This window comes from Amblyomma americanum, chromosome 10 (assembly GCF_052857255.1).
Source record: "Amblyomma americanum isolate KBUSLIRL-KWMA chromosome 10, ASM5285725v1, whole genome shotgun sequence".
In the NCBI taxonomy this organism is placed as follows: domain Eukaryota; kingdom Metazoa; phylum Arthropoda; class Arachnida; order Ixodida; family Ixodidae; genus Amblyomma; species Amblyomma americanum.
The window spans coordinates 55,458,257-55,482,832 of NC_135506.1; the positions used below are offsets into that span (position 1 = coordinate 55,458,257).

General features: G+C 47.1%; 1 protein-coding gene across 3 annotated transcripts in view; it reads right to left on the reverse strand.

Moving 5' to 3' along the window:
* Window positions 1-24,576, reverse strand: part of LOC144107038 (uncharacterized) — a 439,706-nt gene that overhangs the window by 250,426 nt on the left and 164,704 nt on the right. The gene's annotated exons all lie outside the window — the stretch shown is intronic.

Here is a 24,576-nt window from a genome sequence, read left to right on the forward strand (position 1 = left end):
GTTGACGAGAGCAGGAGTCTTTTTTTCCCTGTGCATGCGTTGGGTTTAGCGTTTGTAAAAATGTCGCAGACACCTTTGTCTTCCCAAGAAAGCACGCCCAGCGTAAGGCGGCACCCCGCTTCACCGTCAAAGAAAAGCAGCTCCTGTCATCGCTTGTGGACAAGTTCAAGCACATCATCGAGAACAAGCAGACCGACGTCTCGTCGGTGGCGAAAAAAAATGCAACGTGGTTGGAAATTGCCAAAATATACAATTCCAACCATGGGATTACGCGCCGCGATCACCTACAACTGAAGAAATGTTGGCTGAACTTGAAACAAAAATAGAAAGAAGTAGTCGCTAAAGAAAAGCGGGAGCGCCACAAGACCGGTAAGCGTGCGTTGAAAGTTTTGCGTAACTGGTGCATTTGCGGCATGTTTACATTTCGCTCGCCCGCATGTTTTGCATTCTATGGATGAGTGTGTGTCAGTTCGGTGTACTGAGCGTAACTGCGGTCGTAAGCGCTACGGAGAACATTGTGAGGGGATCTGTGGGACTAGGACACGAAAATAAGCTCGAAGTGAGGGTTTTCGCGACCTATATTATTAGTTCCTTTATGATTACACGAACAGCGCGGCCGTAATAAAACGCGATGACATGCGAACAAAATATTTTCCCTGTGTCCTTACTGCTGAATGCAGCTAGCATAATACATACTTCTGGCTAAACAGTTTACCGAAGTGCACATTCATCATATGTTCCAAAGGCAGCCAAATAGCAGGTGCTACATATTTGTGTCTGTTTGCGTTTAATTTCCAGCTGTTGGCACGTAGTACGAGTGTACTGCGTGCCAACTGTGTTATCAGCGCAAACAGTATTCAAGCAGTGGCATGCACAAAGAGCAGCCGGCCTTTAACGGCTATTGACATGATTTCGAGCAGGTACGAGTAGTAGTTCAACAAAAGCGACACCAGCACGGGCTGGCGTATTTGCCGTACTTTTTTTGTTTGTACGGGACTAGTTTAATACAACTAAGAAGATATAGTGGCGGAGCGCGATTTCTAGTTGGAACAGTTTGTGAAAAATTGAAAATGGTTTCATCGTCTGATAAAAACACTTCATTGCTGTTTAGGAGGAGGATCACAGCCTGCCTCCATAGACCCTGTGAGCGAGCAGGTTGGGGCCATTGCTAGCCACATGGCCACCAGAATCATCAACGAGTTCAACAGCGATGGGGCATATCAGCCCCCCGTCGAAAGTTTGCCTGTCGTGAGGCTCCTGCAGCCGATGACTGACGGGCCAGATGAAATGGAGTTTGACAATGCTGGTAAGGTGTTATGTCTGTGGAATGTGCTGGAATAATAGGGAGGACATTTCCTTCCTTGTTCACATCTTGTGGTGTCGCATGCAGCATGCAATTTCACAATATAACTGCATTTCTGTTTCCTGTGAACACCCTCTGCTCGAAACGCTCTGAAAAACCCCAAGCGTCTTGGCTTCCATCTCTTCCTACCTCGCTTGGATGCACAAAAGGGCATGTGTGTGTGTGCAGGGATCCTGAACTGATGCAATAACGAATGCCAAAATTCAATGATTACGACTTGTTGTGTAGTGAAAGAGGATGCTAAAAGCAAGCACAGTGAGATGAGCTTGAAAACAAAGTGTACAAAAAAGTTAGAAGTGCCTAACGTGGCATGTATGGATAGTGGTGCTGGAGGTGCCCAGGATTTTGCACAACCCAATTTGACTACTCGTACGTGTCTTGTACATCTTAGCAAAGAAGTAAACATGCAACCTTAATTTTGTGTCTGTTCTTCAACTGCACCCACTCAGGACATTTTCATGCTGGCACGTCTGCAGTGCTGAAAGTTTTTTTTCATCATGCACCCACTAATTTCTAGCACATTTGTTAACTTTATTTGCAAACGACGTAAACAGTTGGGATTTGTACTTGTACTTCATCTTGATGCTCATTTCTGGCTTTTCTCTTTTGCGTTTTACTGTAGTACGCTGCTGTGTACTTTCCTTATCTAGAATGAGCTTTGAAAAATATCTGGGGGTTTAGAAAGTAGCACTATACATGACAGCATTTTAGCAAACAGGCAGACTGCAACAACTTGCATGAAGGCAGCATGAGCACGAACAATGGAACAGAAGTGCTGACAGCGAAGGGGGCATTGCCAGTGCCTTTCTCAAGTCAATTGTGTTGTGATGTAAGCACGTCACAATACTCTCTTGCCAATTTTACATACTTTATTTCTTTTCAATGCAAAGCTTGTCGTGAAAAGAAAGGTTCCTGTGCGGGCAGTTGCAGTGCTCATTACAGGAAATGCCATGTCTGTGGTTGTAGAGCACGAGAACACTTGGGCAGTTTTTCATTGTTTTGTAGTGCAGGATAGCAATGTGAAGTCAAACGAAATGACAAGACTGCAAAGTATGTGGAACTAATGAGTTCATTGCATACTAGCAACTTGGATTCATCTTATTTCACATCTCCCTTTGTTTACTACAGATGACTTGCGGGAAGATGCCAGCCACGCAGGCCAATCACAGCCACCAGCTGCTATTGCCAATGAAAGTGGAGCACCTGCAGCAGCTCCAGAAGGAAATGAAGAAATCACCTCGCCAATTGTGCAGCCCTTTTCCTCCACCTGCAACATAGCTCCACTTGCTTCTGGAGTTGCAACGAGGTGCATCCCTGCTGCTGCATTAGCCAGTGGTGACAGCTCCAAGGCTCCAATGGGGCGGATGGCCCTTTTGGAAAAGACGCTAGATGATGAGAACGAGGTGCGCGCGGGGCTTCTGAGGAAGGAGCACACACTCCGTCTAAAACTCCTCCAGGAAGACCATGACAGCATATTGCATGAACGAGCCACAAAACACAAGTTTCTTGAGCAAGTTCAAGCGCTCGAGCTCCAGAAGCTAAAAAATGAACTTTTAAAACAAGAAGCAGAGCTAGCAATCCTCCAAATCGAAAAAAAAATTAGAGCAGCAGCTTTGCAAGGCGCTATGCAGCAAGACACCGCAGGGCTGAATAAATGGAAATTGTGAGTGTATAGCAGGCGTCCTGTATATCCTGCTTGATTCAAATAAACATTACTTATTATTGTTAAATGTGACGAGTCTGAATGTGATGCTACGACACCACTCAATTGCATGTATGCATGCATGAGTTGTTCAAAGTGCATGGCTGGGTCAATGAAAGAATGCTTTGCTGCCGTAAGAGAAACTCCTGCATCCTCAGCTTGACAGGCGTATTGGCTCCAAAGTGCTGACTAACTATTCAGTAGTGGCATTTGGCTCAAGCACTGCGACTACTAGTGAGCACAACTACCTGCAGATTACGAAACCGTAGCAGTGGGGACACAATAGTACCTCCGCGATTTGCTTCTTGGCACCTAGCATTACATGGTAGAGTGCAGCGACTTGCAAAAGGTGCTCCAATGATTGCGTTAAAAAGATGCATGGTACAAGTGAACTCTTAATACAGTCTGTTTGAGGAATATATCCTAACAAGCACTCCAGAAAAAAATAGAGAGAAAATTAACTTTATTAATATAGAGTAATCACACGGGTGATGCGGCTATGTGGAGCATACAGCTCACTGTGTTCAAATAGCACTGTTCTCATAAAAATTAGCTTTCAAAACCAGGCTGTAGGTAACACCACACGTCACATAGCCAAAAGTGGGCATTCAGGGGTCCACTTTGTTGACCTAAAGTGTGGTGAGGCGAAAGCCTTTAGCGCGGTGTTGCTGCCTGTGTCACTAATGTATGGTTAACATGATAATCAAGTACACAGTTGTTTGTGAATCTTAAATGCTGGAGACACTGGAGGGCGTCTGAGAAGCATCCATCTCATTCGACGCCTTTCTGCAACCACTCTCCAGCATCCTAGACAAAGAGAACTACATGTGCGTTGGCAGGAAGTAGCGTAGTCGTTACCACGCTTGGCTGTGGAACGCAAGAATGGTGGTTCGAATCCCATCGTGCACAAAGAGTTTTTCCTTATCGAGTTGGAGTGTAACGGATGGAAGGATAGACGCGAGCATGAGCCATTAAAGGCTTTTGCCTTAACCCTTTATGGGATAACGGGACACATGGGTCCCGCTTTTTACTCTCACGAAAAACCTCCGTACGCGGCAGTGGGTGAATTTCTGGGCAACAGTCTTGTCGCGCCATCTATCTCGAGTCTTTGACAACGCTTGTGCGACTAAGTTTTAGGATTTCCTGTAGATGGCACCACCAGCATTCACAGCTGAACTTTTTCCTTTGTGAAGATTCGTGCCGGTAAAAATTGCTCCCGCTTGTTCGCGCCCAAAAAGATTTCGAGATGAATGGTAAGTTTTTCCTTTTCTGTCCTTCAAGGGAAATACTTGGTGCATGCCCTAAACGATTTATTAGGTAGTCAGAATCGCAGAGTGCCCGAAAAAGAGGTCTCTATGAGCGCCAGAGCCGGATTGACGCGATCGAAAACACTAAGAGAACGTGAAGGGTGCGCTCCAGGGGGCATAATTTTTGCACACAGTATGCTGAAAGTATGCTACGACTAACAAAGTAAGCTGTCGATGTTGATAATTCTAAGTTTCGTTTCGTTTACGAATTCGCAGGGGGCTCGCTTACGCGGGATGAAGCGCTGGCGCTCTACTTCAGTTTGCCTGACGAGTCTGAGACTAGTGAAGACGAGGCCCAAAGCAGCGAGGACGACTTTGTCCCTGAGCTAGCACCGTCGGATTTGAGCTTTGAAGACGACGAAATCGAAGCTGGTCCATCAAAGAGCAAGCGCCAACGGCGGTCTACTCCTTCAAAAAAAGGTTTCAGGAGGAAACGGAATGCGCTCCTGCTGGATCAAGGTGGAGAGAGTGCGCCAGAAGAGGAGGAGGTCGGCAGTGCATGGACTACAAATGAACCGCTAAGTACAGTTCAAAGCCCAAAGACATGGGATTCTCAAACCTCCCAAAAGGCGCCAGCACGCGCAGTTGATGCATTCACGCTCTATTTTGATGATGAGATGATTGAATTCATAGTTGAGCAGACCAACCTCTTCGGTGCAAAGAAGTACCCAAGGAAGTGGCAAATTTTGACAAAGGAAGAGTTACGAGCGTATTTTGGTGTACTGCTGTTGATGAGCGTGTGCCCAAGGCACCACCTGTATCAGTATTGGAGCCGTGACCCTCTCTTTCATTGTGAAGAAATTTCAAAGCTGATGTCCTTCAAACGATTTCAGCAAATTATGAACTCGCTTCGTGTGAATGACACAACGAAAGAAAAAAAGAGAGGAGAAGAGGGATATGACCGTCTGGCCAAGGTGCGCCCTCTTATTACAAAGCTGAACCAAAAGTTTCAAGAAGAATACACTCCTTCCTGTCATCAATCAATTGATGAAAGCATGATCGCTTTCAAAGGAAGGTCAAGCATGAAGCAGTACCTTCCTTTGAAACCGATCAAACGTGGGTACAAAGTGTGGTGCAGGGCAGACGCACAGACTGGTTACCTGCTCCAGTTCCAGGTATACGAGGGAAAAAATGAGCAGCGGCCCGCAGGCCAAAGCTTAGGCGAGTATGTCGTCCTTTCCCTTTCTGAAAGCGTAGAGCCTGGCACACAGCTCTACTTCGATAACTATTTCACGTCTATACACCGCTCATGCAAACGCTTGCCCAGAAGGGTATCTTGGCCGCGGGTACCGTCCGTGTCAACAGGAAGGACCTTCCTGACGATCTAAAGAAAAACAACAAGCTTCAGAAGGGAGAGTACCTGTGGCGCAGCAAAGGCAATGTCTCAGCATACCAATGGCATGATTCAAAGAACGTTCATGTCCTATCTAATTTTCACGACCCGAACGAAACTGAAGAAGTCCAGAGAAAACTTTCTAATGGTTCATCAGTGGGTGTGGTCTGCCCCAAAGCGGTCGCTGACTACAACCGTTGGATGGGAGCCGTAGACAAGTTCGACCAGAAAAGAAACTCCTATGCGGCTGACAGGCGATCGAAAGTCGTGGTATCGCATATTTTATTTTCTTTTTGACTCATCAGTTGTAAACAGCTTCATTCAGCATAGTGGCAACAGCGACATGAGCTACATGTGGTTTCGGCTCGTTCTGGGACGGCAGCTGATCAACGGGCAAACATTCCGACACTACAGGTCTGTTGGGCCGTTCCGCAAGAACAAAGGTGGCACTAAGAGCGGCCAAAAAATGGTCGGAATTGCAGACGAAGTAAGGTTTGCAGGTACTGGTCACAACCCACGGAAAGTGCCAAACAGGCGTAGATGTAGGTGGTGTTCCACCTCCGGGAGTGAAACGCGCACGAAGTTTGTGTGTGGTGTGTGCAATGTACCCCTGTGTGCAACCTGCTTCGGCCCCTTCCACCAACAATGACAGAACTAACCACAGCTTGGTGCTCGCGTGAGTCAATGGGACAGTGTTGTCCCACTTTTTCAAAAGGACATGTGCCAATGGGACACATGCGTCCCACTTTTTTTCATTAAACTATTGCTGCTATTGTTCTGAAATTTCTTCCATATCATTTCTGAAGATGCCTAGACCCGAAAAATGTGTAGTTTTTTTCTCTATGTTACGGAAATTATAGGTGAACCCACAAAGGGTTAATAAGTGAAGGCACGTGGCAGGGAACACTGCGTAAATGCACGAAAACATTTCTTGCATGCTATGAATGCGCACAAGTAAGGCAGTTCCAAATCAACGTAAATGTTGCATCACCTTTCCATCAAACCCAGGGCCTGCAGCTAGCACTTCATATATAACTAGGAAAGTTAATTCTGTGCTTGTTACTCTGTGGGCCCATCTCTGCAGTATGTCCAACATTAGGCCCAAATGTTATACGATGTCGAAGTGATTGAATCCCTGCGAACACAGCCAGTGCATTTCTACAACAACCCGCACCAGACATTGGCAGACTCTAAATAAGTACAGTCAAATCTCGTTACAGCGAACCTCAGATTAACGATTTTTTCAGAATTACGAACATTTCGAAAATCCCCTTCCGAAGGCCTATGCTATCAATGTAAAAATTTTTCAGTACTACGAATTTCAAAATACCGAATAATTCAGAATAACGACTGCAATTTTCTCGCTGTCACTCAAGTTAAATACCTCATTACTACGAATTTACATCCACCACAGAAAGAAAAGCGGCAATTTCGGAACCGATCGCGGGATGCGAGCAATACAAAGCGTGGCCTCAGGGATCCGCTCCGGCAGCGCTGCCGGAGGCAATCGCGGAGGCCGCGTCCGGGGAAACTAGCCAAATCCAAACGTGCAAGTGGAATGCGTGACTAGGCCTGCTCTTTCTTACGCACTGAGCCTGCGGAGCGCCCGCGCCGTTCTTTGTTTCGTTGAGGACGTGTTGATATTCGGCTGCCGCGCTATCACTCTGCCGTTCGGACGACGATGAATTCTGCGGAGGCCACCTGAAAGAAGCGGAAGCAGTTTTCGCTGCAGGATAAAGTGGCAATTCTTCGGGACATTGATGCCGGGAAAAGGCAGATCGACATCAGCAAGGAGCTTGGTGTGGCGCCGTCGACCATTGCGACGATCTTGAAGGATCGTGCGAAAATAGTTGAGCTTCACCAAAGGTCTCAGCTTGCTCCAAGCAGGAAACGGCTGCGGCTCGGGAATTTTCGAAACGTGGATGAAGCAGTGTTGACTTGGTTCAAGGATGCCCGATTGCAAGGCGTGCCAGTGTCGGGGCCAATGCTTCACGAAAAAGCGCGAGAATTCGCCGCAGCGCTTGAAGTCGATGGTTTCGAAGCAAGTGCGGGGTGGCTCTACCGTTTTCGTCAAAGAAACGGGATCACCTGGCAGACGGCCTCCGGAGAAGAAAAAGCAGCGGACGCAGAGGGTGCCGCTGCGTGGACGAACGGCCACTTTCAAGAAGTCGTGCGGTCTTACTCCGAGGATGACATTTTTAACGCCGATGAGACCGCGTGCTTCTATCAGCTCCTCCCGGAGAAAACGATGCATTTTAAGGGAATGAAATGCAAAGGCGGGAAGAAATCGAAGGTTCGGATTTCCGTGCTGTTCGCCTGTAACGCAACTGGCACGAAGAAGCTCATGCCTCTCGTCATTGGGAAATCTTTAAAGCCCCGTTGCTTGAAAAATGTAATGTCGCTGCCGTGTGACTACCGAGCCAACAGCCGTGCTTGGATGACGCGCGATATCTTTTCTGAGTGGCTCCTCAAGGTCGACAGCGACATGGAGAAGGAAGGCAGGAAAATCCTGATGATAGTCGACAACTGCTCAGCGCATCTTGTCAACATTCGCTTGACGAATGTGCGCCTCGAGCTCCTGCCCCCGAATTGTACTTCACTTCTCCAGCCTCTGGATCAGGGGATAATCAGGAGTGTGAAGGCCGAATTTCGAAGGCGCCTAGTTCATCGGCTGTTGATTAACCTTCGACTGAACCAGCCAACGGCAATAAACGTCAAGCAGGCCGCGGAGATGCTCACCGGGTCGTGGTGGAAGGTACGTCCCATCACGATTCGAAACTGCTGGAGGAAGGCAGGTTTACTGAAAACGCCAGCCAATCCGCAAGATCGCGAAGGCGAAGACGACGACGACAACGCAAGCGAGTTGTGGGTGGAGGCGCAAGAAAAGCTCTCCATAGACCCCTCGGTGACATTTGACGATTACGTCGAGTGCGACGCGGCTGCGTGGACGGCGGCGGAGCTCACAACCGAGGACATCGTGAGCAGCGCTTGCGAGCCGGAGGATGGCAGTGACGACGACGACGACGTGGAGGCGGAGATCGCTGATCGTCCGGACGACTGCGTCTCGGGTTCCGATGTGTTGAGTGCCATTGCGAAGGTGCGCGCCTTCCTTGGGGCTTCTGCCAGTGTGCCCGAGGTGGTACAGAAGAAAGTCGACGACATCGAGTCAATTGTTTTGCAACGTTTGGCCTCCACTAAGCAGAAAAAGATCACCGATTTTTTAAAATAAATGCTGTGTGTTCAACCCTGTGTATTTATTGGCCGGAAACGGTTATTTCCCAGCGTACCCGCTGCTGTACAGCTGAGGTAGGTGATCTCAAATTATTGGCGCTACTCTACGCGACTTTCACTTTAACGATATTTCAAAATAACGAATCATTTTCGGTGGTCCCTTGAAATTCGTTGTATCGAGATTTGACTGTATACAACGTGCTTGTTGACGGCACCCATGCTCCGTTACTCTTATCCGCCAAAGCCTGCACAATTTAAACAGCTGGTAGTTCCTGTAGAGTGGAATGCACGAAGGCAGACTGAAAGGCAGAACCTGTGCTTTAGTACCTGAGAGCCAACCAATACCAATACCTGCAGGCACAACTCGCAAGAACAGCTAGTCGAAGTGTTGTGCTTGCACATGGAAAATATGAAAGAAGTAACTATCTAGTTGGATCGCAAACCACTGAATGGCCTACAGAAGAAAATTGCATCCCTACTCCAGAGTGTGGTGGTACGTCAGGACTGATCTATGTTCGAGGAAAACGGGCAGTCGCACTGCCTCTCATGACACCAAGAGAGCTCAACAAAATCGAAATATACAGTCACAATCCTGCACTGCACAGAATGCTCCAAAGAGGGAGAAGAAAAGTTCTAAAAAAACGTATTTTGGTGATGTGGATGGGACTCGTGCGCTATAATCGTGAGGCGTTGTCGCAAACTTTTGGGAACGACGACTCTGTCACCTCGATACAATACATCCCGCAGGATGGACAACCCCGTGGGTGGGAGATAGTATGGCTTGAAATTATGTGGCAGGGATTTCTTGTCAGGCCATGTTGCAGATGGATTCTCTTTGTTGCACCAACAAAATGTGTTTTTTTTTCACTGTATTGATGCACTGTATGTACTATATTATATTCCAATAATCAGCACATCAATAACCCATTAGATAATATTGTATGTCTAGGAGCCATCATTTCTGTATTACTAATTTCTTTGCAGCTTTGTATGTTGTTTTTTATTTTTTGTAACCACTCCCCTCTGTAATGCCTCTGGCCCTGAGGGTAAACGAAAAAAAATAAATTGCATGGCCTGTGCAACAATCTTATCGATGGTTGCCTCTTGTAGCTATTGTGAAGTCACAGCATGGGGATAGCAGGCACACGAAATCGTCATCACCTGCATCAAGCGGATTTGACCCACTGCATGATGTGGTCGGAGCTTGCAAGCCACATGAAGAATGAAGTCCTGACTGACTTTCCGCGCATGTCCGCGGGCTACTCCGAGTTCCTTGGTGAAGAGATGCTTGAAGCTCGAACGTAGCTCAGGAGGTATCAGGGGCGTATCAGGTGTCATGGAAAGACACTCTAGTGATGCACCTTTTATCCTCATTTGTAAGGCCGCAATGGCATCTAGACCAAGCAGCGTTGTCCCTCCACATTACCATAATCCTGCCGCTCACATTTCAAGCTTGCAACAAGCAACTCAAAATGGGCTTCATATGGCAAAAAGATGTCAAGAGATATAACTCTTCAAAAGAGTGAACAACTCCACCGTCTCACCTAAGAGTGCCGCAACTAGCTACGGCTATGTAACAAAATGTACTTCTCAACCACGAATAAACAGTTCCTTTACTGCTCTCGAATGAGCGGGTCTGCACCTTGAGTTTCTCCAACACAGTGCCCAAACATAACAATAGTGATAGCATTTAAGGACTGCAGACACCCAATTAGAGTTGCCATGGTGGCTCAGTGGTTACAGTGCTCGGCTGCTGAGCTGAAAGACGTGGGTTCGATGCTTTCTAGGATGGTCGAATTCCAATGGAAGCTAAATGTTTGACTCATGTATAGTGCGATGTCAACGCACACTGAAGAATCCCAGGTGGCCGAAATTATGTGGAGCCCTCCACTGCGACATCCCCGTAACCTGAGTCGCTTTGGGATGTTACAAATCTCGCAAGAAAAACAAACCCAATTTTAGTTTCATGCTTTCTTCTTTCAAATGATGCATTAGACATTAAAATACGTACGTGGCTCATAAAGTGGTATTTGCCTATGACAGCTAAATAATATATAATTGAACTTCTCTCATGCTGTCTTGGTTCATCAACCGAACGATGGCTGTGACGTGTAGTTGACCTTTAGGTCACGTGAGGCACGAAAAAACCTGCAATATAAATCACTACAACACTCACACCACCCTGCTTCAATACCTGGAACGACAATAAATTATGTATCAGCAGTTACATTCTTATATGACCAATATTTAAGGCGAAAGCCTTTAATGGCTCATGCTTGCGTCTATCCTTTCGTCCGTTACACTCCAACTCGATAAGAAAAAAAATCTTCGTGCACAATGGGATCCAAACCACCATCCTTCCGGTCTACAGCTAAGCGTGGTAACGACTATGCTATTTCCTGCCAATGCATATGTAATTTTCCTTGTCTAGGATGCTGGAGAGTGTTTGCAGAAATTTGTCGAATCAGATAGATGCTTCCCAAAGGCCTTCTAGTGTCTCCAGCATTTAGGATTCACAAACAATTGTGTACTTATTTAACATCTTAGCCGCACATCAGTGACACAAGCATCAACACCACACTAAAGGCTTTCGCCTCACCACACTTTAGGTCAACAAAAGTCCCCCTGAACTTTTTTCTGTGCCACGTGACCTAAAGGTCAACTACACGTCACAGCCATCGTTCAGTTGATAAAACCAAATCAGCCTTAAGAAGAAATTATAAATTATTTAGCAGTCACAGGCAAACATCATGAGGTGATCATGTATAATAACGTATCACTTGAAAGAAGAAAACATGCCAGCAAAACTTTGTTGCCTATAGGCCTTTAAAATGGCAACTACAAAAACGAAACAGAATGACAGGAACACATATTTCCGCAATGTGCACTCTGACACTGCCCGAAGTACTGGTTCACAAAGATGAAAAAATGGTCCAGTTGTCGCTCTAGCAGTGGCCATTAGTTATGGAGCTCCCATAGTGCAGACGGCTGTTCTGGAGAATTTGGCCTTCTGTGCAAGCAGTATGCTTGTACTCGCCTCCTGCAAGGTCAATGCAACACTCTTGAATGATGGCACACCAGAAAATTGGACATTCTGTCACCAAATGCAGGAACACAAGAAAGGAAAAATAGCTTTGTAAAGTGGGACAAGCTCAAAACTCAAGATCCTCACAAGCTGCGAGAAAATCTCAACGCTTTCTTAATCATTGCAGAACGAAATTTATGATGTAGGTAGTACACGTAGGTGCACTTTGCAAGGATGTTTGACTCCAGATGCACGAAACAACATGGAGAATTCTGTATTTTTTACCTATGTGAAGCTCTTTTGGATCAGCAGCCGCCGTGCCTGCATGCCCGATGCGCTGTCGATGAGGTCGTCAACACGTGGCAGGTACAGTGGCCTCCTTGCAGCTGCCGTGGTGGTAGTGTTCAGTGCAGCTGTGGTGACAGGGGGCTGTGGCTCCATCATCAAGCAGCCAAAGTTATGAAGTGCAGCACAGGCTGTTATTATGCAGGCCGCCTTCTCTGGCTTATGCTGCAGCCCCATGTCCCGGCAAGGGAAGCGGCGCTTCCACACTCCAAACGCCCTTTCGACACTGTTCCTTGTCTTGATGTGGGCTTTCTGGTACCTGTGTGAATAAATGAATATTACGCTCTGCCCTGTATGGTTGTACCTCGTTAAAATGGACACTTTGGTTAGCAAGGAAAAGTGTTGATAAAGCGAATTGTCTAAAAAAATCAGTCATGAATAAAATAACCAAAAAAATATAGAAGATTATGGACTGCTTCTATGCATAGTGGCGGGCACTGAAGTAAAAATATGGCAATCTTGGAAGCTGAACACCATTATCTTTCAGATTATGCGATGCAGGTATAAGCATGTTAGACGCGCCTAGTGGTCAATGAGATGTATCTTGTACTACAGGTTCGCATTCCAAACAAAAACTCGCAATTCCTTATACTGACAGCTGCTGATTGTGGTTTTTCAGTGTGTGCATGGAGGTAATTTTTTTCATCACAGCCATTCATGCAATGTGGGGGATAGTAAAGCTAGTTAACTGCCAGTATATACCATTACACAGCACACATACACGCAAACACTAAACAAGAAAAATCCGGGAAGAATATACATAATTCGAGTCGTCCATATTAACAGGGCAAAACTGCATTTGTTACGAATCGATACCACACATCAAACGTGTGGTCAAAGCTTGTGCCACGCAATGTCACTGCCAACTTACCTTCCTTCTGGTGTGTTTGCCGGGCCAGGGTCCGAGAGCGGCGTCATCAAGAATGGCTGGCACCCATATCCAGCGTCTCCCAGCAGCACACCAGGCACCCGGCTTTCCTCATACATCACCCGCACGCAGGAATTATCAAAAATTCGACTGTCGTGCACTGAACCTGGCCAGCTGGCAACGACATCGAAAAACTGGAGCTGTGGTCCAGTGACAGCCTGCATTAAACCAGCAATATACCAGTCAGCACGACCAGGGCCGCGTACGGCGCCTATTATTTCCTGGGCTCTGGCTAAACTACCCCTGCAGTACGGACGCTGTTGACACGGTACTGCTTTATTCAGAAAATCCAGACCACTTGCAAAAACCACTTTCCAGGGCCACAAGCAAAAAAACGAACGCATTACAGCGCTTGACAGGTGGTCTGATTGGTTAACAAAGCTAGATTCTCAAGCAGTCACTGCGTTTAAAAGAAAAAGCTGGACCTCGAGCGCAGCACGGTACTATCGCGCTCAGTATGAGCTGCAGTGCGCTAGCGCTTGACCGGTCGCTCGTGCGGTGTAGGCGTAGCTCATTGAGCGCGATAGTACACAGTGACATATTTCGCAATATTTCATCCACCAGCGCACTAGACAAGCAAGATCATGTTTGCACGTTCGAGGCGACCCAAAAAAAAAAGGGGGACAGCAAGCGCGTTGCAAGAAAAAGCTGAAAATGTTCATTGCTTACCTGCACGTTGATAGAGAAATAGCCCTTCCGGTTACGGAACACTTCTGCGTCTTCACCACCGGGGCTTTTAATTCGAACATGCGTACAGTCTATGCACGCGGTGACTCCCGGAAACTCTGCCAGCTCGTAAAAGTCGCGCATCACACTGGCAAACTCGGACGCTTGGGGGAAGTGGACGAGCATCGGGCGCAGGTGTTTGGCAATTAGCACAGTCATTTTGCCAACTGCGCGGCACACTGTTGACTGTGGAATGCGCACCAGGTCTCCTGTCACTGTCTGGAAAGTTCCAGCTGCATAAAACCGCAGTGCCATAAGTATCTCCAGCATGGGAGGCACAGGCTGTCCCCTGTTGTCGGCGCACTCTTGCACAGGCAGCATGGAGAGCAACTTGCGCACGGCGATCTTTGAAAATCTGTACCGGGTGAGGAACTGGTCTTCACTGTACAGTTCCATGGGGTTGCCCCGATCGCGCAAGGCTGGTCGCGGAACTTTCGGCAACGGGTGTGTCTCCGAAAAAGCTACATCCATTGCGTAGCACACGAATTCGAAGGAAGAAATCCTGCGTGCGACGTCGTTCCTGCGGGCTGCCATGTTGGAAATGACGCAGAAACTCGGCGAAGTCGGTTTCAAGCCACCCCGGACGCAGACTTGAAATATGACCGCCTTCGGTCAAGCCAAGTAAGAGCGGAGGTCGCCTTCCAAGTCGAGTAAGATTTATGGCACACGATGAAGCCGTCTTGAGAACAGCGCAAGTCAAGTACGAGTCAAGTTACATTTCTGCATTCGGGGGTTAGTGTGGTCGCATACTTGATGAACGTGAAGGCATGTTTGCCTTCAACGATTGCCAGCGGCGCTTATACCCATCCAATGAAAGTCATCGCGCGGGTGTCAAACGAAGCCTTGCGTACAACCAGAAGCTAGAGATCATCTTATAGCGGTCACAGAAAAGAATGCGTTGTATTTTTTACTGTACTCAAATGGCTGAAGGGTAGCACCTGTTGCTCATCGGGCTACCAGCGGTAAAGAAGCTCACGAGAGTGCCCTCAAAAGTAGTCAGACGCACGCGGCCGAACGGGAGCAACACGCTCCACCTGTTGCCTTGGCAACCGAAACGGCGGTAATTTCTTTCCCAGCCGCTAGCATGACAGTGGCTCTGCGGGTTTGTGACCTTTTCTGGTCGACGCAAACAGCGGAGTTTCCACTCCTAAAGGTTTCTTGCTCCGTGGTTTCAGGTCACAATGCACTGAGTGAACAGTGATAATTTGTGCATTATTATGTGTCCCTTTCAGTTTTTCATGGCACTTGTTTTCTTTTCCCTGCAGGTGCGCCTGGCCAATGGCTTTGAGATATGACACTTTGATGGCGCTGCAAAAAGATTCGCTGTTTGTAAAAAGAGCGGCAACCACTTTGTGGTCTACCTAAGTGCTTGTGCAGCGCAGCTGCACAGGAACACTGTCCAACAGATTCCTGGCAGAGGGTGGTGACAAGGCCCCACAGAAGCCGCTGACACCGCTGAAGGTGGACGCAATAAGGGGTCATTACTGAAATCTACTGTATTCTACTGGGGTTAGCACATGTGCATAGTCATATTGCAATAACATATTAAAGGGGACCATCTTGGTCTTGGCAATAGCTCTCAAGAAGGTAGTAAGTATCAAACAGTATTCGACACTTATTTAAATGGATCAGTTCATTGGATAGCTTAAAGCTGAGTGGTTATGGCGCTCGGCTGCTGGTTCGAAAGACGCGGGTTCGATCCCGGCTGCGTCGGTAGAATTTCGATGGAGGCGAAATTCTAGAGGTCCATGTGCTGTGCGATGTCAGCGCACGTTAAAGATCCCCAGGTGGTCGAAATTTCCGTATCCCTTCACTAAGGCGTCACTCAGAGCGAGTCATTTTGGGACGTTAAACCCCCATAAACCAAACCACTGCATAGCTTCTGGTTGTGCACGAGAATTCATATGCATTCGACTACTTGACAGGCACAAACAGAAGCATTTGGTAGAGATTAGAACTTCCTACATAGCTCGGCTCCAAGATGAGTGCATGACATGAGCACCCCACATCTGTCGCAACAACCAAAGAATGTAATCTTGTTTTCTGATTCTAAAATAGGCTGTCGTCACATGACAATGTTAGCTGGAAAGCTAGGTTTTTAAGAGCAGTGCATTTCTGAAAAAGTTTCATGCAGCTGCTGCTGGTATCATTATTATGCTTCTTCCTGTCCTGTTATTGTTTTATATTATTGCAGTAGCTAAGGCACTACAGTTGCCGACCGATTTCTTGGACTCGAAGGGACCCCAAAAATGGTCCGAATAATCGAACAGTCCGAAAAATCCGTGGAGTACAAAATAATCGCTTCATTGAGATGAAATCGGCTTAAAAATGTCACTGATTTTACCTTGCGGAAAATTTCTCTGGCTGACGACGATTTACGCCTGTATTTTTGCCAAAGTTGTACTTTCAATTTACACGCTAGACAGCAAGGTCACGCCGTTTAGTTGAATACTTCCCACGCTTCTTTGATGGACCCGGTGGCACCATGCTGTCCACAACCCGAGTGTGCACCACACCGCTCATCAAACACACGCAAAGACAATGAACTTTACGTTCAAATCGGTGGAACCGCCGGACGCAATCACAAAACGGTGAATAGATGTAACTTCAAGAAAACTCGGTCGACGCGGTCGGCTTAACCTAAGTGACAAAACAGCGAATGGCAAACGTACGAGACCTGTCGTGGTGGCTCAGTGGCTAGAGTGCTCGGCTAGTGAATCGGAGTACTCAGGTTCGAACCCGATCGCGCTCATCAAACACACGCAAAGACAATGAACTTTACGTTCAAATCGGTGGAACCGCCAGACGCAATCACAAAACGGTGAATAGATGTAACTTCGTGAAAACTCGCCACTCGGTCGACGCGGTCGGCTTAACCTAAGTGACAAAACAGCGAATGGCGAATGTACGAGACCTGTCGTGGTGGCTCAGTGGTTAGAGTGCTCGGCTAGTGAATCGGAGTACTCGGGTTCGAACCCGATCGCGGCGGCCGCGTTTCGATGGAGACAAAACACAAAGGCGCCTGTGTGCTGCGCTATGTCAGTGCACGTTAAGATCCCCAGCTGGTCAAAATTATTTCGGAGCCCTCCACTACGGCTGCTTTCTTCCTTTCTTCTTTCAGTCCCTCCTTTATCTTTTCTCTTAATGCGCGGTTCAGGTGTCCGCCGATATTGCGAGATAGATACTGCGCCATTTCCTTTCCCCAACAACCAATTTTCAATTTACAAAGTATGAGACAAGCGATAATTGCCCGCGACAAAAGCAAGTTGACGGCGATGACAATCCGATTGCCACCTCGAAGTCTCAAAGATCGCAAGGACCTCTACTGGTAAAAATGAGGTACAGAAAGTAAGTCAAGCCAATCCAACTGCAGAGTAAATAAACCTCAATTCAAGATGCGCTTTCGTGCCGGCGAAAAGCCAATAAAATGGCATATTTTGGCCCACAGGCGACTGAAATTAGTCGGAAAAATCAAACTTTCGGACTTTTGAAGTCCGAAATATACGTCGCGAATATGTATGCGCTTCTATGGGGTGACTGATGGTGCCTCATAGAGGTCCGAAATATCCTACAAGTCCGAATTATTGGAGTCTGAATTACCCATTGGCTACTGTGATTATGGGATGGTTTAGCAGAAATATGTTCTTGGGAAATGTATGCAGTTTGACCTGTTGTACACTTGCCGCATTCATAGTAATGCAGCTGATGCCCTTACTTGGTGTGCTTTGGCTTTGTGCACAGGACCACACCACGTATGCATCAGCTAGGGCAATGTGCACTGCCTGCGTTGTTACAATTGATGAGAACTTTCTTTTGATCACCTTTGTCATTTGTCTGCTTTACACTTGGCTTGAACATTAAGGTGATATCCTTATTTTGACGGTGTAGGCAGTGCAAAGTGTCACAGCAGCTGCCGCGCTTGCAGCATGGCCACTCATGGCCTTTGCACGTGCACAAGCTTTGGCAGCTGCAAAAATAGTAACATAGCTTGTGCTGTTTCTCACACTTATGCATGATTTCCTTGCAGTGTTCTTCAGGCATTATGCCCGCAGCCGGGGCTGGAGCGATAAAGCAGCCACAAAAGCGGAGAAAAACATCAGGCTGTGGCTGTCGCAGAAGACATGCGAACTTCGCCGTAAGAGGCCTACTGCTTCAAATAATAGCTAAGGAAAATGGGAACAAATTGTTTCTTTTTTTACGCTCTTGGAGGTTCTTTTGGCAAGCACACAAATTTACTGCTGATGTATGCACACTGTTATGTGTATCCAAATGCACTGCATCGCTATCAAAGCTCATTCAGTTTACGTTTTTACATGGCCACTCTGTGTACGTGTAAGTCTCCTCTTTGAGCTCTAGTGATTGTAAACAACTGCGCAAGCACTGCCGAAGCTGGTGGTTTCACTGTGCTTGCATGCCCAGTTTATATTAGCAACAGTACTGAAGGACAGTTTGGGGCAGCTGTCGAGATCACACTTGCCACTTCACATGTGCAGTTGGCATCTTGTGGAACTGCACCTTGTCTGCATCACCCACAAGCGCTTCTTTTCAACCTGTTTTCTCAGTACCAGGCGAATTCTCACATGCTCCACAGGGGGTGGCACATATCCACACGCCGGCTCGTGTACAGTTGAGCACAGTATACAGCAGCTGTGTAAAGAAATCTTAAACCCAGTCAGCGCGACACCCGCTTGAATCTCACTAGAAAACTCTAGACCGGGCCACGCCAAAAGCACCAGACCTGGATCACACCAAAAGCATTACACCGGGTCACTCCACAACCCGTGTCTGAATTTCTGGCGTGGTGTAAACACTAGACATGGTCACGTCTACGTGGAGAGGAACGCGTATGCCATATGAGCACGTATACATACAAGCATATATGTGGACACATATCCAATAATTGCGTATATATGACACGTTTAACACATATATACGAGATTTTTCAATAGGGTTCTCTCCAGCCAATGCCAATATCTGGCCCGGTGACTCACTTTCCTCCAGCCAGTCAGCGAACTTTAAGACGGACGACGCATTTTTGTTTCCGAATAGGCTTCTAATATTATCGCATTACAAATTGTCCCAGGAAGGCACGCTTAAACTAGCAAATCCCGCCCTAACGTCCGCGATGTAGGAAGGACAGAGCAGGCTCCGTAAACTTGCAATGACCTGGACCCAATTAGAGACGGTGCTCTTCACGCGTGTGTAACATGATGGACCGAAATTTGTCAACAGAGCTGATAAATGCACGGGTGTGTTTTGTGCAAAGCGGCTTCGTGTAAGCATCTCGCATTTAGAATATGCGTCTGCGGTTTTCGCCTCACTTTATTCATGTCCTCATGCATTTTGTCCAAGGTGTTCCCACTGGAGAAGAGGGACCCATGGTTGTAGAGCCCATTGAGGTGAGGATAACATTCCGTCTTCACACTCCCTTTTCCCTTGATCTGCATTGCATAGTCAAACCTGATGGCCTGAGCTGGTGTTTAATGCTTGATAAAGTCGGTTTTATTTTGTTCCTGTTGGAGTTTAATGTTGAATTCCAAGGGCAGATCGAGAGCACTCCGCCGGATCACAAACGGAGTGCGTTGTTCAGGCGGAGATCACTCCCTCCCATTTTGCCAATGGAATGCATGCGCTCCCACGGGGGCACTTCAGCGCAAGATTAGCGGAAAGTTCAGGCAACATGGCGGCGCCCATCGAAGCTCGGCCTCTCGCTTCACGAGCGATTCGTCCTTGCCGCCACTCTGTCTCTCATGTTCACGGCAAACAAAAGGCGCACGAAGCTTTCGCTTTGTGTGATGATGCCCGCACCACAAAATTCTAGCGATGAAACGCGCCAAATTTTCAGATTGCTTCCTTATTTACAGAGCTGCTAGGCTTAGAGAGTACGCGTCGCCTGACGTCAGAATGCGCGGGAGGTTCAAACAAAACGATTTTGGTCAAAAAAGCGGTCACAAAGAATTGACCGCGATGGAATTGGTATCCTGTTAAGAATTTTTTTTGTTTTAACTTGTGCGGGCACGAACAAAACGAAAAATAATTACATTTGGGAGAATTCAGTTTAAAAAAAAGTAAAAAATACTGCTTGTACGTTGCCCGGATCACCGCGTAGCGACGACAGGAAGGATGCAGCCGGTCATGACCGGGAGCAGACGCGGTAAAGTAAAACGTCGCGTGGGGTTCCGGTCAAATCTGCTGTTTTCGGCGGAGCAAATATCGCTGCTCCACGGAGCGATCCGGGATCGACCTCTGATCGTGATCTGCCATTGGAACAGACAACTCGCACTCACATTTTGCCATTGGAATACGATTGCTCCCAACAGAGCAGAAAAACTTGATCTGGATCTGCCACTGGAATTCAACATAAGGTCCCAAAGAGACTAAGGCTATATGAGAGACGCCGTAGTGAAGGGCTCCGGAAATTTGGACCGCCTGGGGTTCTTTAACATGCACTTATATCGCAGCATACACAGGCCTCTAAATTTCGCCTCCATCGAAATTCAACCGCCGCGGCCGGGATCGAACCCGCGTCTATCGGGTCAGCAGCCGAGCGCAATAACCACGGAGCCACTGCGGGTCACGCTTAGGAAATTGTGTGGGTGATACAAATACCATCAGGTCTGAAGATATCCAGTTTGAACTTCTGGAATAACGTTGAACAGTCAGGCTTTCAATATGTTTCACCAAAATTTTCGGCGGATGGACATCTTGAACTTCATCGGCTTCCTTAAGGCGGTACACGCGGCATGACACGATCCCGGGATTTTGGTCAGCCTTCTGCCACCGTAACGAATGCGTCACAGCGGCATATCCGTCACCAAGTATTTGCTGCTGCTCCTGCACATCCAGCGCGCTAATATTCAATGCCTTTACCCTCTTTTCGATTGTCAATGTGATTGGTGCGGCAGAGACTTTCTTCAGACTATTCGGAGTCCCGGCCTGCGTATTTGTGAGGAACGGAAAATTCGTGCACACATTAAATTTGCCGATCGATATTCAGGATGACAGAAGAGACTACCCTCACTACCGGATGTTGGTGGGTAAAATAAGTGACATAAAAAAAGCTTTGTGAGATACAGTGACCGCTTATAAGCAGTCATGCCAGCTACGTTGGCGCACGTCATGAAGAAAGCGCGATAAATTAACAACTGGCATTAATATCTAAAATTTCCTCATTATTTTTATGTTTACCCTGTAGTTGTTAGCTGCAATTAGCATTACATAGTGTGGCCTCGGTGCATCGAACAATTTCTGATCAGTAGAGGGCGGCGAATATCCGACATCTTTAGATAGGTGATCGGATGCCCAATTGTATTCGATTCGCTGAGCGAATGAAGTAGTATATGTTCAAAATCCTTCCAAACGAATAGACTGCGCTCTTAGGTTTTCGAGTATTTGGCACCATGTTCAAACAGAAACGTCATACTTATTATTTTTTTCGAAGACAGTTTAAAAGAAAATATTCTTATACCCAGAAATTTTAGGAGAAGAGCATTTTTGAGCGAAAAACCATTTATGATCGCATTTTTTTTCTATATAAAATGAGACTTCACTACAACAATCAATGTATCCGCAGGTCATCCGACCACAGGAGAGTCAGAGCGAATGCCCGCCTGCACCCGAATATAAGCTTCCGGACCACTGGGAGGCTCCTGGGAGCTGCGGTCCGGATCAGCCCGAAGAGCCGGCCTCACGGGGAGAGCAGCGTGACGAAGAACGTAAGATTGGCATGAGACTAGAACAGAGGCCTGCATGGATGAGTGCACATAGTTGTTGATACCGCAGTAATTAGACGAAAGAATATGCAAAGACCTCCATGTGCTTGCCTCGCTAAACTATAATACGTAATTAGGAAGCAGTGTTCGTTCTTTTCGCTCATGCCTTCTCCTGTGGAAGAGGATGCGACGTATTCACATCGGAGGGATTTCCTTCCCCATGTAGCGGCGACCGCACATCATGTGACCGACGTTCCTTGCCGGTGCCTCTATGACACACACTCTAGTAGTGTGGGCAGAGTCGGGGGCGGGATGCTCGCTTTTTTCTGCAAAGCGACGGAAGGTTGCTTTCAGTGTGAAGAATGGCTCTTGTACGTGGTTAGAACACTGTGATGTCGGCGGCAGACATTTACAGGATGCATCTGTTCGAAAAAAAATCACTATTTCGGTAGCACGCCTTGCCGCTCATTCGACTCGTATCAGCGGGTGGAGCAAGTACTACCGGTGGCAGGTTACGGGTTGCAGCTATGCGGGAAAGATCTAGCGACGTACGCTAATCACGTGAAATGTCTGAAGGTGTGTGGAAACGATCACGCGTCATTAGCTGATACTGGAAGGCTGGGTCGTGAGGTGGCACAACAGTAATTTTTTTTTCCGAGATCACGCATGCCGAAAACTTTTGGGGCCGACAAAATATAGATTTGTCCACAACTTCAGTCTTGTGTTTGGGTCACGCGCCTTCACGAAAATATTGTTCTTCTCAGACCCGCATCCTGTAAAATTTCGCTGTCTATAGTGAATTTAAGGATTTTCGAGCTGCATATTCAATTGCCACCGCTTCAATAATGCAGTAGTGTGATTTTAACAGTATTTATTTTTTTTAGATATCTGGCCTTTTTACTGCCACGATAAGTCATTTACCAACGAAGCTGCTACGCTTGCGATCTTTAATCATCTAAAAATATGCCTCAAATCCTGTCTTCCAGCTTATGACGGAAGCGGAATGGTTGCGCGTGTTGACATCACCAGCAGCACAGCGTTGGCCGACGTGAAGAGCGAGGTAAGTGAAGCAAACACGGATGTTTATATTACCTTTCTTGGAGAGCTTTGACAGGTGCTCTCTATTTGTAAAAGGCGCAGTCGCGGCCCAGAATGAACTAACCAAGCAGTAAAGCACTGACACCGTACGGCGGATGACGGCATTCGTTAATTGAAGCATATATGCGGCCAAATTTCAATATGAAAAATTATTGTTTACGTAAGGAGTACAATACCACAGATGTAATGAAATTCGTTGATTGGCTGAGAGAGGTCATGCGACCTTGTGACGTTATCACGTGCCCACCGTGTCGAGCACTGCTGCTGCAGCTAGCAGTTCGAATATGGCGGTTGATGGACTGACAATTTCCATGAAACTGACGCAAATACGCGAAAAAGTTGCAGTATAAGCTGTGGCTTTAAAGCTTTAAGAGGCTTATGCGTCCCCATAGTTTCAAACTTTTCCCTATTCTAACTGGCCAGACTCTCTATACAATTATTGAATATAGGTCTCCTCGCAGAATTCGATAATGTTCTACTGCGGGTTCGTCCTCACTATGCTTGATTGCACTAAATTCAGCACTGACAATCGCAGGAAATGTTTCCTTTCGGCACCCTTAATGCCGTGAAAATCGCGAGATGGCTGGCGCGGCCGCCGCTGCCTCTTTTCCTCACTGTAGGAAGTGTTTTTCCTAAGGCATACAGTAGAACCTCGTTATAACGAAGTTGAAGGAGCCCAATAGTTACTTCGTTATAGCCACAGTTTCGTTATAGCCTGTGTTGACCAAACTTCCAACGGGAATCGTCTTTACCTCATTATATCCGTTATTTTGTTATAAGCAGTTTCGCTGTAAGGAGGTTTGACTGCATTTCATTGCATTTTTGTGACATGCATGCTGCAAATCGGATTAATCTTGAAAAAAAGAAAATGTCGAGTATATTTAAAAAATATGGCGATGCCTGCTTGATCGCGATACTCAGTCCAAAAATGCATCATCTCATGTGCGTGCCGAATCATCTGCCAACTCATAGTTCCCGCCCATTTATGTGCTTATATATTACTTATTCTCCACGCCGTATACACGATTTCAAGCATTTTTGCTGGGAAAAGCTTCGGCCGGGTCTATCTGCACACTTCACAAACGCCAACATCACTCTTCTGGCAAGCTGCACGAGTCAACCCATTCTCTCGCGCATGTTTCTTTCAGGGGGGGGGGGGCTACCGGTTACTTAATCGCAAACACGCGCCGGGATGATGACCGTGATTACGGCGCGAAACACTGCAATCCTAGCGCTAAGATCAAGCGCAGCAAAATTTAATGTGTATGCCAACGCCCAGTATACAGCACAGCGGCTGGTGAACACGGCTGAATAATATACGCAGGTGACACCGAAAGACGCCAGTCTCGTTGGTATGAGCATGTTTGAGTTTCTGACCTCGGGCAAGTCCACAGTCAAGGGTGTCCCGGTGGGAGTGTTCACGTTGAAGGCGCTGCCCAAGGGACTGCACTTCGGCCCGTATCACGGAGTCAAGGTGGACGGCATCGAAAATGGTGGCTGCACCTGGCCGGTAAGCTTGCCCGGCCAATGCGTAGAATACTCAGACTCGGGTTGTAAAGGGCCTTATAGACAAAGTTCGAAACAGCTGGGCTGTAATTGCACTATGCTGCTCGCGTTTTTACTCTCTCCCATACTTTCAAGTGCATTCAAGGTGAGTTTTTTCGTTGGGATATTTTATGCTGGCATACGTGCCATTGTTGTGTGAGAGGGAAAGATTGCAGTGGATGATTACAGTTGCAAACCGCATATCTAGGATTCAACGAACATGCGCACTTTCCAACGCCATTGTATAATACTGTACGGCTG